This window comes from Staurois parvus, unplaced genomic scaffold (assembly GCF_062004578.1).
Source record: "Staurois parvus isolate SC_StPar_1 unplaced genomic scaffold, SC_StPar_1.0 ptg000362l, whole genome shotgun sequence".
Lineage (NCBI taxonomy): Eukaryota > Metazoa > Chordata > Amphibia > Anura > Ranidae > Staurois > Staurois parvus.
This window is the reverse complement of record NW_028318158.1, coordinates 12,170,276-12,182,729: the sequence shown is the minus strand read 5'-3', so window position 1 is coordinate 12,182,729 and position 12,454 is coordinate 12,170,276. Positions and strand designations below refer to the sequence as shown.

Here is a 12,454-nt window from a genome sequence, read left to right as displayed (position 1 = left end):
TCACTTTCTATTCACTATTGATGCAGAAGTAACACTCTTCTCTTTCATGTAATGTAGAACTAATGAAGAAGACAGAGAACATGGAAACATCTTGCTCTAGTAGGAGTGAGATTGAAATGGGAATAGAATTGAGAACTATGGTTATATTTTAGAAAGAAAAGATTCAGGCAAGTTTAGTAATCCAGTTATGTTTTTCTTAGCTGCCATGTTTTTGTTTTTTAAGCCAACATGTTTCAAAGTTTTCAGAGGGTTATCTTCATCAGGGCTACAATGAGCTTTTTGAACATTTGTGTGAACTAAGGATCTGGTGCTTCACAACTTTTTCCTTTCTAGCAAAGAATAAACCCTGACTGAAAATGTAACTCTACTGTACTCAATAAAAAAAAATCACTGAAGTTTGGCTTTCAAAGAAGGAGCATTGTGATGTCATCATGTTGGACAAACCTGAAGCACCATCTTGGATTCTCTGTACTAGCTAGTGTTTGATGCTCTTTACTATATCAGAGATTGTAAGTTCAAGTGAGTGGTTTTACGCTTTGGAGCTTTCGTTTCATTTATGGATTTCCCTGGATCAGAGTTGTGTGTAAGGAAATGGTAGATGATAGCAGCCCTTTGAACATGGATATCAGCAACCCTGAGAGGAGTATTTGGGGAGCATATCTATTACATTTAAATGATGTTGACCTCCTGTTTTTAAAAATAGTGGGGCCTATTGTACAAAGTGAGGGCGCATCTATAATATCATGGCGGTGGTGTAATGCACAGTGCATGGAGTAATATTTAAAGACACGGTGAAGATTTGTATGTACACTTTGAATACAAAAGGACTGTTGTTTTATTTGTATACATAAAAGGTTTTTTTGGACACTGGGATTATTTTGAACTGGCCAAGAAATATTTTATAAGGATATTTGGACACTGTGTTTTCTATATATTCTTTTCATACATATTAATTTTGCACTACATATTATTTTATTTATGTAAATGAATGTCATATATGCAAACACATGTCACAGGTGATATCAGAGTTTTTTGTTTGTTGTGCCCCTTAAAGTGCCCTTTGGATTGTTTGTTTTTTAAGGATATTTTGAGCCCTTCACTATTTCAAAATTTAAAAACGGAATATATATATCAAAGACCACATTCCAGGCATGGATGTCATCACATAGAGGACCTGATCAAAATATTTGTTAAACCTTAACTCCCAGAAAATCTACTTGGAATACTAGTTAACTGAAGTTGAACTTGTTAAAGAAAACTGGATGCACTTCTGCCTTTGCTGTCTTTATTCATTAGGTGCAGGCATGGCTTGGTATGGACAGAAGCACACTTAACTATAACAGGTGGCATTGCTTTATGACTGTGGCAAAACTGAATTACTTTTCTATTAAATTACAACTAGTACTACATGAGTACTATATTGAACATTATATGGCTTCAGCTGGTCTAACAATTAAAAATGTTAACCACTCAGTTATTGACAATATTAAGGAAAACTAGAATACACTGTTTTTGCAGATTACGGTTGGGAAGTCTGCAAAAAACTTCAAGTTGCATTCCAAAAAGTTAAATTTTTCGAAGTAGAACTATAGGCAAACCTTTTTTTTAAATTTTGGCTAAAGTAGTGGAAGAATATAACCCCTGTTAGTTTTTTTTGTGTCCAATTGGGGAGATTTACCATCATTCCCTGCCCCTTAGCCAAAACAGAAAATAATTGGAAATCCCTGCAAATTAAAGGGACCAATTGGGGCCCACCAGGTCAGCAGATATAGAGCCCCAATTAGAAGATTTTCCCTCTATTTCTTTTCTGGGGAGAACCCAAAATTTTGGATTTTCTTTCACTTTCACTATTGATGATAATTGATAACGGTAAACAGGACATAGTGAGAGAGTGAATCCTGACCAATAATGCTTAAAACAAGGGCGAGCAGGACAACATTATGTGAAGCTTCAGGCACATTCCCTTTCTATGCCACTTGGTCTTCCGAATGGTACAAGTATACATTTTGTCATTCTATATCTTTTGGTGCATGATGCAAAGCCCCTGTGTTGTTGTGATACTTCTTACACTTTGCAAATTACTCAACTACCTTTATCTACCTCTGCTTTCTAGGTCTGTAACTAGAGATGAGCGAAGTATTCAAAAATTCGATTCGACTGATTCGGCGAATTCGTGGAAAAATTTCGATTCGAGTCGAATATATTCGCTGTGAATTTAACTTAAAAAAGGGTGTTTCTAGGCTTCAGAGAGACTTAATATTAGTGCTGAACACTGTACCTTTAATTTAAATGCCCTTGGAGTCTGCTGGGGAAGAGAAATAATACTGTCAGTCAGTATGACATGCAGATGAGTGCCGTCGATCTTAGAATCACCGCACACTTCACTCATTTGGGCAGTCACGGGGCCAAAACCAGAGTGTGGAGCCACAGTGTGGCGGTGGAGGCAGCAGCAATGGGAGGCCATACAGCACCCTATGACAAAAATGGAAACCACCAGCAGTGTGAGGAGACCTGAAAGTGGCACATGGCAGAGTGTGGCGATAGAGACAGCAGCAATGGGAGGCCGTACAGGGACCCATGACACACTCTGGACCTGGCAGCAGCATGAGGAGGCGGTACAGGGGCCCATGGCAGATTACGGGCCTGGCAGCAGCATGAGGAGTCGGTACGGGGGCCCATGGCAGATTACGGGCCTGGCAGCAGCAATGGGAGGCCGTACAGGGACCCATGACACACTCTGGACCTGGCAGCAGCATGGGGAGGCGGTACAGGGGCCCATGACAGATTACGGGCCTGGCAGCAGCATGAGGAGTCGGTACGGGGGCCCATGACACACTCTGGACCTGGCAGCAGCATGAGGAGGCGGTACAGGGGCGCATGACAGATTACGAGCCTGGCAGCAGCAACTTGGACAGGAGGACGTTCAGCTTCTGCACCGTCTGGTGCGTGCTCGCAAACTGTTGTCTCTTGGAAACGGATTCCAAGAAAGACTGCTGACGGAATCCGTGAAGAGGAGTAGCAGGAGAAGGAGCATCTGAACGAGCGGAATATGCCAACAAGCGACAACAGGGGCCCATGACAGATTACGGGCCTGGCAGCAGCATGAGGAGTCGGTACGGGGGCCCATGGCAGATTAGGGGCCTGGCAGCAGCTATGGGAGGCCCGTAATCTGCCAGCACCCTATGACAAAAAATGGAACCCACCAGCAGTGTGAGGAGACCTGAAAGTGGCACATGGCAGAGTGTGGCGATGGAGACAGCAGCAATGGGAGGCCGTACAGGGACCCATGAGAGACTCTGGACCTGGCAGCAGCATGAGGAGGCGGTATAGGGGCCCATGGCAGATTAGGGGCCTGGCAGCAGCTATGGGAGGCCCGTAATCTGCCAGCACCCTATGACAAAAAATGGAATACACCAGCAGTGTGAGGAGACCTGAAAGTGGCACATGGCAGAGTGTGGCGATGGAGACAGCAGCAATGGGAGGCCGTACAGGGACCCATGAGAGACTCTGGACTTGGCAGCAGCATGAGGAGGCGGTATAGGGGCCCATGGCAGATTAGGGGCCTGGCAGCAGCTATGGGAGGCCCGTAATCTGCCAGCACCCTATGACAAAAAATGTAACACACCAGCAGTGTGAGGAGACCTGAAAGTGGCACATGTTTGGGGCATGATTCATGGCGGATTTAGTCAGTTGTGTCAGGAACTGGTGGTTTGAAATCCAGACTAATCCACGCCTGATTCATTTTCACAAACGTGAGTCTCTCCACACTTTGGGTGGACAGTCGTGTCCTCCGCGGAGTTGCAATACCTCCTGCCGCACTAAACACGCGCTCCGATGCCACGCTACTGGCCGGGCATGACAGCCTTTCAAGGGCAAATTCAGCTAGTTGGGGCCAAAGGTCAAGTTTTGTTGCCCAGTAGTCAAGGGGATTGTCTACCTCAGTTGGCAGGGTGCTGTCCAAGTAGGCCTAAGCCTGTTGTTTGAGGTCCTGCTCCAGGTCCACCTGATGCTGCTGCTGCTGCTGCTGCTGCGGCTGGTTAGTAGTTTCCTCACTGCGCTGGTGAAGAAAGCTACTCATCATCGACTGCAGACTGAGGCAGCCGCTGCTGGTGGAGCTGCCACTGCTCCTACCACCCCACCCCTCCCCTGCTGCCATGGCAGCGGAACGCGAGCGCACAGGGCCCACAGTGTCTGAGGATGGACGTTGGCGCAGACAGGCAGAGACCAGCTGACTACATAGGTGGTTTTTATAGTACGTTATTTTGGCCTCCCTCTCAGCAGGTGTGAAAAAGGCCACCATTTTTGAACGGTAGCGAGGGTCCAACAAGGTGGACAGCCAAAAGTCATCCCTCTGTCTGATGGTTATTATTCGGCTGTCGCTACGCAAGCAACCGAGCATGCTATGGGCCATTTGTGCCAAGGAATGCGAGGGACTCCCTGCCTCCATCTCCACAGCATACTGCCACGGTGCGTCTGGGTCCTCTGTCTCCTCCTCCTCCTCCTCCTCTACCAGATGCTCCTGCTCCTCCACTCCTGTCCGCTGAGTGGAAAAACCACCCATTTCACTCAATAATTCCTGAGCACCAATGTCCTCCTCTACCTCCTCCTCTTCTTCCTGTCCTGCCCCCACAGGGGTCATGTGGCGTTGAGATCTGTGCGCCACGTCTACCGCACCCTGACCAGCCATTGTTAACAGCATTTGTTCCAGGACGTGCAACAGAGGAATGACGTCGTTCATCCCATAGTCCTGCCGACTCACGAATAGCGTGGCCTCCTCAAAGGGCCTGAGCAAGCGGCAGGTGTCACGCATGAGCTGCCAATGGCTGACATCTAAGTTACACAGGGAGTACCTTTATCCGCTTTTAACATCAGGAAATCTGTGATGGCCTTTCGCTGTTCGTAAAGGCGGTCTAACATATGTAGGGTTGAATTCCACCTTGTTGCAACGTCACAGCATGAGGAGTCGGTACGGGGGCCCATGGCAGATTACGTGCCTGGCAGCAGCAATGGGAGGCCCGTAATCTGCCAGCACCCTATGTCAAAAAAATTCTACACACCAGCAGTGTGAGGAGACCTGAAAGTGGCACATGGCAGAGTGTGGCGATGGAGACAGCAGCAATGGGAGGCCGTACAGGGACCCATGAGAGACTCTGGACCTGGCAGCAGCATGAGGAGGCGGTATATAGGGGCCTATGGCAGATTAGGGGCCTGGCAGCAGCTATAGGAGGCCCATAATCTGCCAGCACCCTATGTCAAAAAATTCAACACACCAGCAGTGTGAGGAGACCTGAAAGTGGCACATGGCATGAGACACTGTGGACCTGGCAGCAGCATGAGGAGGCGGTATATAGGGGCCCATGGCAGATTAGGGGCCTGGCAGCAGCTATGGGAGGCCCGTAATCTGCCAGCACCCTATGTCAAAAAATTCTACACACCAGCAGTGTGTGAGGAGACCTGAAAGTGGCACATGGCAGAGTGTGGCGATGGAGACAGCAGCAATGGGAGGCCGTACAGGGACCCATGAGAGACTCTGGACCTGGCAGCAGCATGAGGAGGCGGTATATAGGGGCCTATGGCAGATTAGGGGCCTGGCAGCAGCTATGGGAGCCCCGTAATCTGCCAGCACCCTATGTCAAAAAATTCTACACACCAGCAGTGTGTGAGGAGACCTGAAAGTGGCACATGGCAGAGTGTGGCGATGGAGACAGCAGCAATGGGAGGCCGTACAGGGACCCATGAGAGACCCTGGACTTGGCAGCAGCATGAGGAGGCGGTATAGGGGCCCATGGCAGATTAGGGGCCTGGCAGCAGCAATGGGAGGCCCGTAATCTGCCAGCACCCTATGTCAAAAAATTCTACACACCAGCAGTGTGTGAGGAGACCTGAAAGTGGCACATGGCAGAGTGTGGCGATGGAGACAGCAGCAATGGGAGGCCGTACAGGGACCCATGAGAGACTCTGGACCTGGCAGCAGCATGAGGAGGCGGTATATAGGGGCCTATGGCAGATTAGGGGCCTGGCAGCAGCTATAGGAGGCCCGTAATCTGCCAGCACCCTATGTCAAAAAATTCTACACACCAGCAGTGTGAGGAGACCTGAAAGTGGCACATGGCAGAGTGTGGCGATGGAGACAGCAGCAATGGGAGGCCGTACAGGGAACCATGAGAGACTCTGGACCTGGCAGCAGCATGAGGAGGCGGTATATAGGGGCCTATGGCAGATTAGGGGCCTGGCAGCAGCTATAGGAGGCCCATAATCTGCCAGCACCCTATGTCAAAAAATTCTACACACCAGCAGTGTGAGGAGACCTGAAAGTGGCACATGGCATGAGACACTGTGGACCTGGCAGCAGCATGAGGAGGCGGTATATAGGGGCCCATGGCAGATTAGGGGCCTGGCAGCAGCTATGGGAGGCCCGTAATCTGCCAGCACCCTATGTCAAAAAATTCTACACACCAGCAGTGTGTGAGGAGACCTGAAAGTGGCACATGGCAGAGTGTGGCGATGGAGACAGCAGCAATGGGAGGCCGTACAGGGACCCATGAGAGACTCTGGACTTGGCAGCAGCATGAGGAGGCGGTATAAGGGCCCATGGCAGATTAGGGGCCTGGCAGCAGCAATGGGAGGCCCGTAATCTGCCAGCACCCTATGTCAAAAAATTCTACACACCAGCAGTGTGTGAGGAGACCTGAAAGTGGCACATGGCAGAGTGTGGCGATGGAGACAGCAGCAATGGGAGGCCGTACAGGGACCCATGAGAGACTCTGGACCTGGCAGCAGCATGAGGAGGCGGTATATAGGGGCCTATGGCAGATTAGGGGCCTGGCAGCAGCTATAGGAGGCCCGTAATCTGCCAGCACCCTATGTCAAAAAATTCTACACACCAGCAGTGTGAGGAGACCTGAAAGTGGCACATGGCAGAGTGTGGCGATGGAGACAGCAGCAATGGGAGGCCGTACAGGGACCCATGAGAGACTCTGGACCTGGCAGCAGCATGAGGAGGCGGTATATAGGGGCCTATGGCAGATTAGGGGCCTGGCAGCAGCTATGGGAGGCCCGTAATCTGCCAGCACCCTATGTCAAAAAATTCTACACACCAGCAGTGTGTGAGGAGACCTGAAAGTGGCACATGGCAGAGTGTGGCGATGGAGACAGCAGCAATGGGAGGCCGTACAGGGACCCATGAGAGACCCTGGACTTGGCAGCAGCATGAGGAGGCGGTATAGGGGCCCATGGAAGATTAGGGGCCTGGAAGCAGCAATGGGAGGCCCGTAATCTGCCAGCACCCTATGTCAAAAAATTCTACACACCAGCAGTGTGTGAGGAGACCTGAAAGTGGCACATGGCAGAGTGTGGCGATGGAGACAGCAGCAATGGGAGGCTGTACAGGGACCCATGAGAGACTCTGGACCTGGCAGCAGCATGAGGAGGCGGTATATAGGGGACTATGGCAGATTAGGGGCCTGGCAGCAGCTATAGGAGGCCCGTAATCTGCCAGCACCCTATGTCAAAAAATTCTACACACCAGCAGTGTGAGGAGACCTGAAAGTGGCACATGGCAGAGTGTGGCGATGGAGACAGCAGCAATGGGAGGCCGTACAGGGAACCATGAGAGACTCTGGACCTGGCAGCAGCATGAGGAGGCGGTATATAGGGGCCTATGGCAGATTAGGGGCCTGGCAGCAGCTATGGGAGGCCCGTAATCTGCCAGCACCCTATGTCAAAAAATTCTACACACCAGCAGTGTGTGAGGAGACCTGAAAGTGGCACATGGCAGAGTGTGGCGATGGAGATAGCAGCAATGGGAGGCCGTACAGGGACCCATGAGAGACCCTGGACTTGGCAGCAGCATGAGGAGGCGGTATAGGGGCCCATGGCAGATTAGGGGCCTGGCAGCAGCAATGGGAGGCCCGTAATCTGCCAGCACCCTATGTCAAAAAATTCTACACACCAGCAGTGTGTGAGGAGACCTGAAAGTGGCACATGGCAGAGTGTGGCGATGGAGACAGCAGCAATGGGAGGCCGTACAAGGACCCATGAGAGACTCTGGACCTGGCAGCAGCATGAGGAGGCGGTATATAGGGGCCTATGGCAGATTAGGGGCCTGGCAGCAGCTATAGGAGGCCCGTAATCTGCCAGCACCCTATGTCAAAAAATTCTACACACCAGCAGTGTGAGGAGACCTGAAAGTGGCACATGGCAGAGTGTGGCGATGGAGACAGCAGCAATGGGAGGCCGTACAGGGAACCATGAGAGACTCTGGACCTGGCAGCAGCATGAGGAGGCGGTATATAGGGGCCTATGGCAGATTAGGGGCCTGGCAGCAGCTATAGGAGGCCCATAATCTGCCAGCACCCTATGTCAAAAAATTCAACACACCAGCAGTGTGAGGAGACCTGAAAGTGGCACATGGCAGAGTGTGGCGATGGAGACAGCAGCAATGGGAGGCCGTACAGGGACCCATGAGAGACCCTGGACTTGGCAGCAGCATGAGGAGGCGGTATAGGGGCCCATGGCAGATTAGGGGCCTGGCAGCAGCAATGGGAGGCCCGTAATCTGCCAGCACCCTATGTCAAAAAATTCTACACACCAGCAGTGTGAGGAGACCTGAAAGTGGCACATGGCAGAGTGTGGCGATGGAGACAGCAGCAATGGGAGGCCGTACAGGGACCCATGAGAGACTCTGGACCTGGCAGCAGCATGAGGAGGCGGTATATAGGGGCCTATGGCAGATTAGGGGCCTGGCAGCAGCTATGTAAGGCCTGTAATCTGCCAGCACCCTATGTCAAAAAATTCTACACACCAGCAGTGTGTGAGGAGACCTGAAAGTGGCACATGGCAGAGTGTGGCGATGGAGACAGCAGCAATGGGAGGCCGTACAGGGACCCATGAGAGATCCTGGACTTGGCAGCAGCATGAGGAGGCGGTATAGGGGCCCATGGCAGATTAGGGGCCTGGCAGCAGCAATGGGAGGCCCGTAATCTGCCAGCACCCTATGTCAAAAAATTCTACACACCAGCAGTGTGTGAGGAGACCTGAAAGTGGCACATGGCAGAGTGTGGCGATGGAGACAGCAGCAATGGGAGGCCGTACAGGGACCCATGAGAGACTCTGGACCTGGCAGCAGCATGAGGAGGCGGTATATAGGGGCCTATGGCAGATTAGGGGCCTGGCAGCAGCTATAGGAGGCCCGTAATCTGCCAGCACCCTATGTCAAAAAATTCTACACACCAGCAGTGTGAGGAGACCTGAAAGTGGCACATGGCAGAGTGTGGCGATGGAGACAGCAGCAATGGGAGGCCGTACAGGGAACCATGAGAGACTCTGGACCTGGCAGCAGCATGAGGAGGCGGTATATAGGGGCCCATGGCAGATTAGGGGCCTGGCAGCAGCTATGGGAGGCCCGTAATCTGCCAGCACCCTATGTCAAAAAATTCTACACACCAGCAGTGTGTGAGGAGACCTGAAAGTGGCACATGGCAGAGTGTGGCGATGGAGACAGCAGCAATGGGAGGCCGTACAGGGACCCATGAGAGACTCTGGACCTGGCAGCAGCATGAGGAGGCGGTATATAGGGGCCTATGGCAGATTAGGGGCCTGGCAGCAGCTATAGGAGGCCCGTAATCTGCCAGCACCCTATGTCAAAAAATTCTACACACCAGCAGTGTGAGGAGACCTGAAAGTGGCACATGGCAGAGTGTGGCGATGGAGACAGCAGCAATGGGAGGCCGTACAGGGACCCATGAGAGACTCTGGACCTGGCAGCAGCATGAGGAGGCGGTATATAGGGGCCTATGGCAGATTAGGGGCCTGGCAGCAGCTATGGGAGGCCCGTAATCTGCCAGCACCCTATGTCAAAAAATTCTACACACCAGCAGTGTGTGAGGAGACCTGAAAGTGGCACATGGCAGAGTGTGGCGATGGAGACAGCAGCAATGGGAGGCCGTACAGGGACCCATGAGAGACCCTGGACTTGGCAGCAGCATGAGGAGGCGGTATAGGGGCCCATGGCAGATTAGGGGCCTGGCAGCAGCAATGGGAGGCCCGTAATCTGCCAGCACCCTATGTCAAAAAATTCTACACACCAGCAGTGTGTGAGGAGACCTGAAAGTGGCACATGGCAGAGTGTGGCGATGGAGACAGCAGCAATGGGAGGCTGTACAGGGACCCATGAGAGACTCTGGACCTGGCAGCAGCATGAGGAGGCGGTATATAGGGGACTATGGCAGATTAGGGGCCTGGCAGCAGCTATAGGAGGCCCGTAATCTGCCAGCACCCTATGTCAAAAAATTCTACACACCAGCAGTGTGAGGAGACCTGAAAGTGGCACATGGCAGAGTGTGGCGATGGAGACAGCAGCAATGGGAGGCCGTACAGGGAACCATGAGAGACTCTGGACCTGGCAGCAGCATGAGGAGGCGGTATATAGGGGCCTATGGCAGATTAGGGGCCTGGCAGCAGCTATGGGAGGCCCGTAATCTGCCAGCACCCTATGTCAAAAAATTCTACACACCAGCAGTGTGTGAGGAGACCTGAAAGTGGCACATGGCAGAGTGTGGCGATGGAGATAGCAGCAATGGGAGGCCGTACAGGGACCCATGAGAGACCCTGGACTTGGCAGCAGCATGAGGAGGCGGTATAGGGGCCCATGGCAGATTAGGGGCCTGGCAGCAGCAATGGGAGGCCCGTAATCTGCCAGCACCCTATGTCAAAAAATTCTACACACCAGCAGTGTGTGAGGAGACCTGAAAGTGGCACATGGCAGAGTGTGGCGATGGAGACAGCAGCAATGGGAGGCCGTACAGGGACCCATGAGAGACTCTGGACCTGGCAGCAGCATGAGGAGGCGGTATATAGGGGCCTATGGCAGATTAGGGGCCTGGCAGCAGCTATAGGAGGCCCGTAATCTGCCAGCACCCTATGTCAAAAAATTCTACACACCAGCAGTGTGAGGAGACCTGAAAGTGGCACATGGCAGAGTGTGGCGATGGAGACAGCAGCAATGGGAGGCCGTACAGGGAACCATGAGAGACTCTGGACCTGGCAGCAGCATGAGGAGGCGGTATATAGGGGCCTATGGCAGATTAGGGGCCTGGCAGCAGCTATAGGAGGCCCATAATCTGCCAGCACCCTATGTCAAAAAATTCAACACACCAGCAGTGTGAGGAGACCTGAAAGTGGCACATGGCAGAGTGTGGCGATGGAGACAGCAGCAATGGGAGGCCGTACAGGGACCCATGAGAGACCCTGGACTTGGCAGCAGCATGAGGAGGCGGTATAGGGGCCCATGGCAGATTAGGGGCCTGGCAACAGCAATGGGAGGCCCGTAATCTGCCAGCACCCTATGTCAAAAAATTCTACACACCAGCAGTGTGAGGAGACCTGAAAGTGGCACATGGCAGAGTGTGGCGATGGAGACAGCAGCAATGGGAGGCCGTACAGGGACCCATGAGAGACTCTGGACCTGGCAGCAGCATGAGGAGGCGGTATATAGGGGCCTATGGCAGATTAGGGGCCTGGCAGCAGCTATGGGAGGCCCGTAATCTGCCAGCACCCTATGTCAAAAAATTCTACACACCAGCAGTGTGTGAGGAGACCTGAAAGTGGCACATGGCAGAGTGTGGCGATGGAGACAGCAGCAATGGGAGGCCGTACAGGGACCCATGAGAGATCCTGGACTTGGCAGCAGCATGAGGAGGCGGTATAGGGGCCCATGGCAGATTAGGGGCCTGGCAGCAGCAATGGGAGGCCCGTAATCTGCCAGCACCCTATGTCAAAAAATTCTACACACCAGCAGTGTGTGAGGAGACCTGAAAGTGGCACATGGCAGAGTGTGGCGATGGAGACAGCAGCAATGGGAGGCCGTACAGGGACCCATGAGAGACTCTGGACCTGGCAGCAGCATGAGGAGGCGGTATATAGGGGCCTATGGCAGATTAGGGGCCTGGCAGCAGCTATAGGAGGCCCGTAATCTGCCAGCACCCTATGTCAAAAAATTCTACACACCAGCAGTGTGAGGAGACCTGAAAGTGGCACATGGCAGAGTGTGGCGATGGAGACAGCAGCAATGGGAGGCCGTACAGGGAACCATGAGAGACTCTGGACCTGGCAGCAGCATGAGGAGGCGGTATACAGGGGCCCATGGCAGATTAGGGGCCTGGCAGCAGCTATGGGAGGCCCGTAATCTGCCAGCACCCTATGTCAAAAAATTCTACACACCAGCAGTGTGTGAGGAGACCTGAAAGTGGCACATGGCAGAGTGTGGCGATGGAGACAGCAGCAATGGGAGGCCGTACAGGGACCCATGAGAGACCCTGGACTTGGCAGCAGCATGAGGAGGCGGTATAGGGGCCCATGGCAGATTAGGGGCCTGGCAGCAGCAATGGGAGGCCCGTAATCTGCCAGCACCCTATGTCAAAAAATTCTACACACCAGCAGTGTGTGAGGAGACCTG

The 12,454-nt window shown here is 52.6% G+C and overlaps 1 protein-coding gene across 2 annotated transcripts in view; it reads right to left on the bottom strand.

Moving 5' to 3' along the window:
• The window catches only part of LOC149456445 (calpain-13-like), a 112,768-nt gene that overhangs the window by 79,837 nt on the left and 20,477 nt on the right, over positions 1-12,454 (bottom strand). The gene's annotated exons all lie outside the window — the stretch shown is intronic.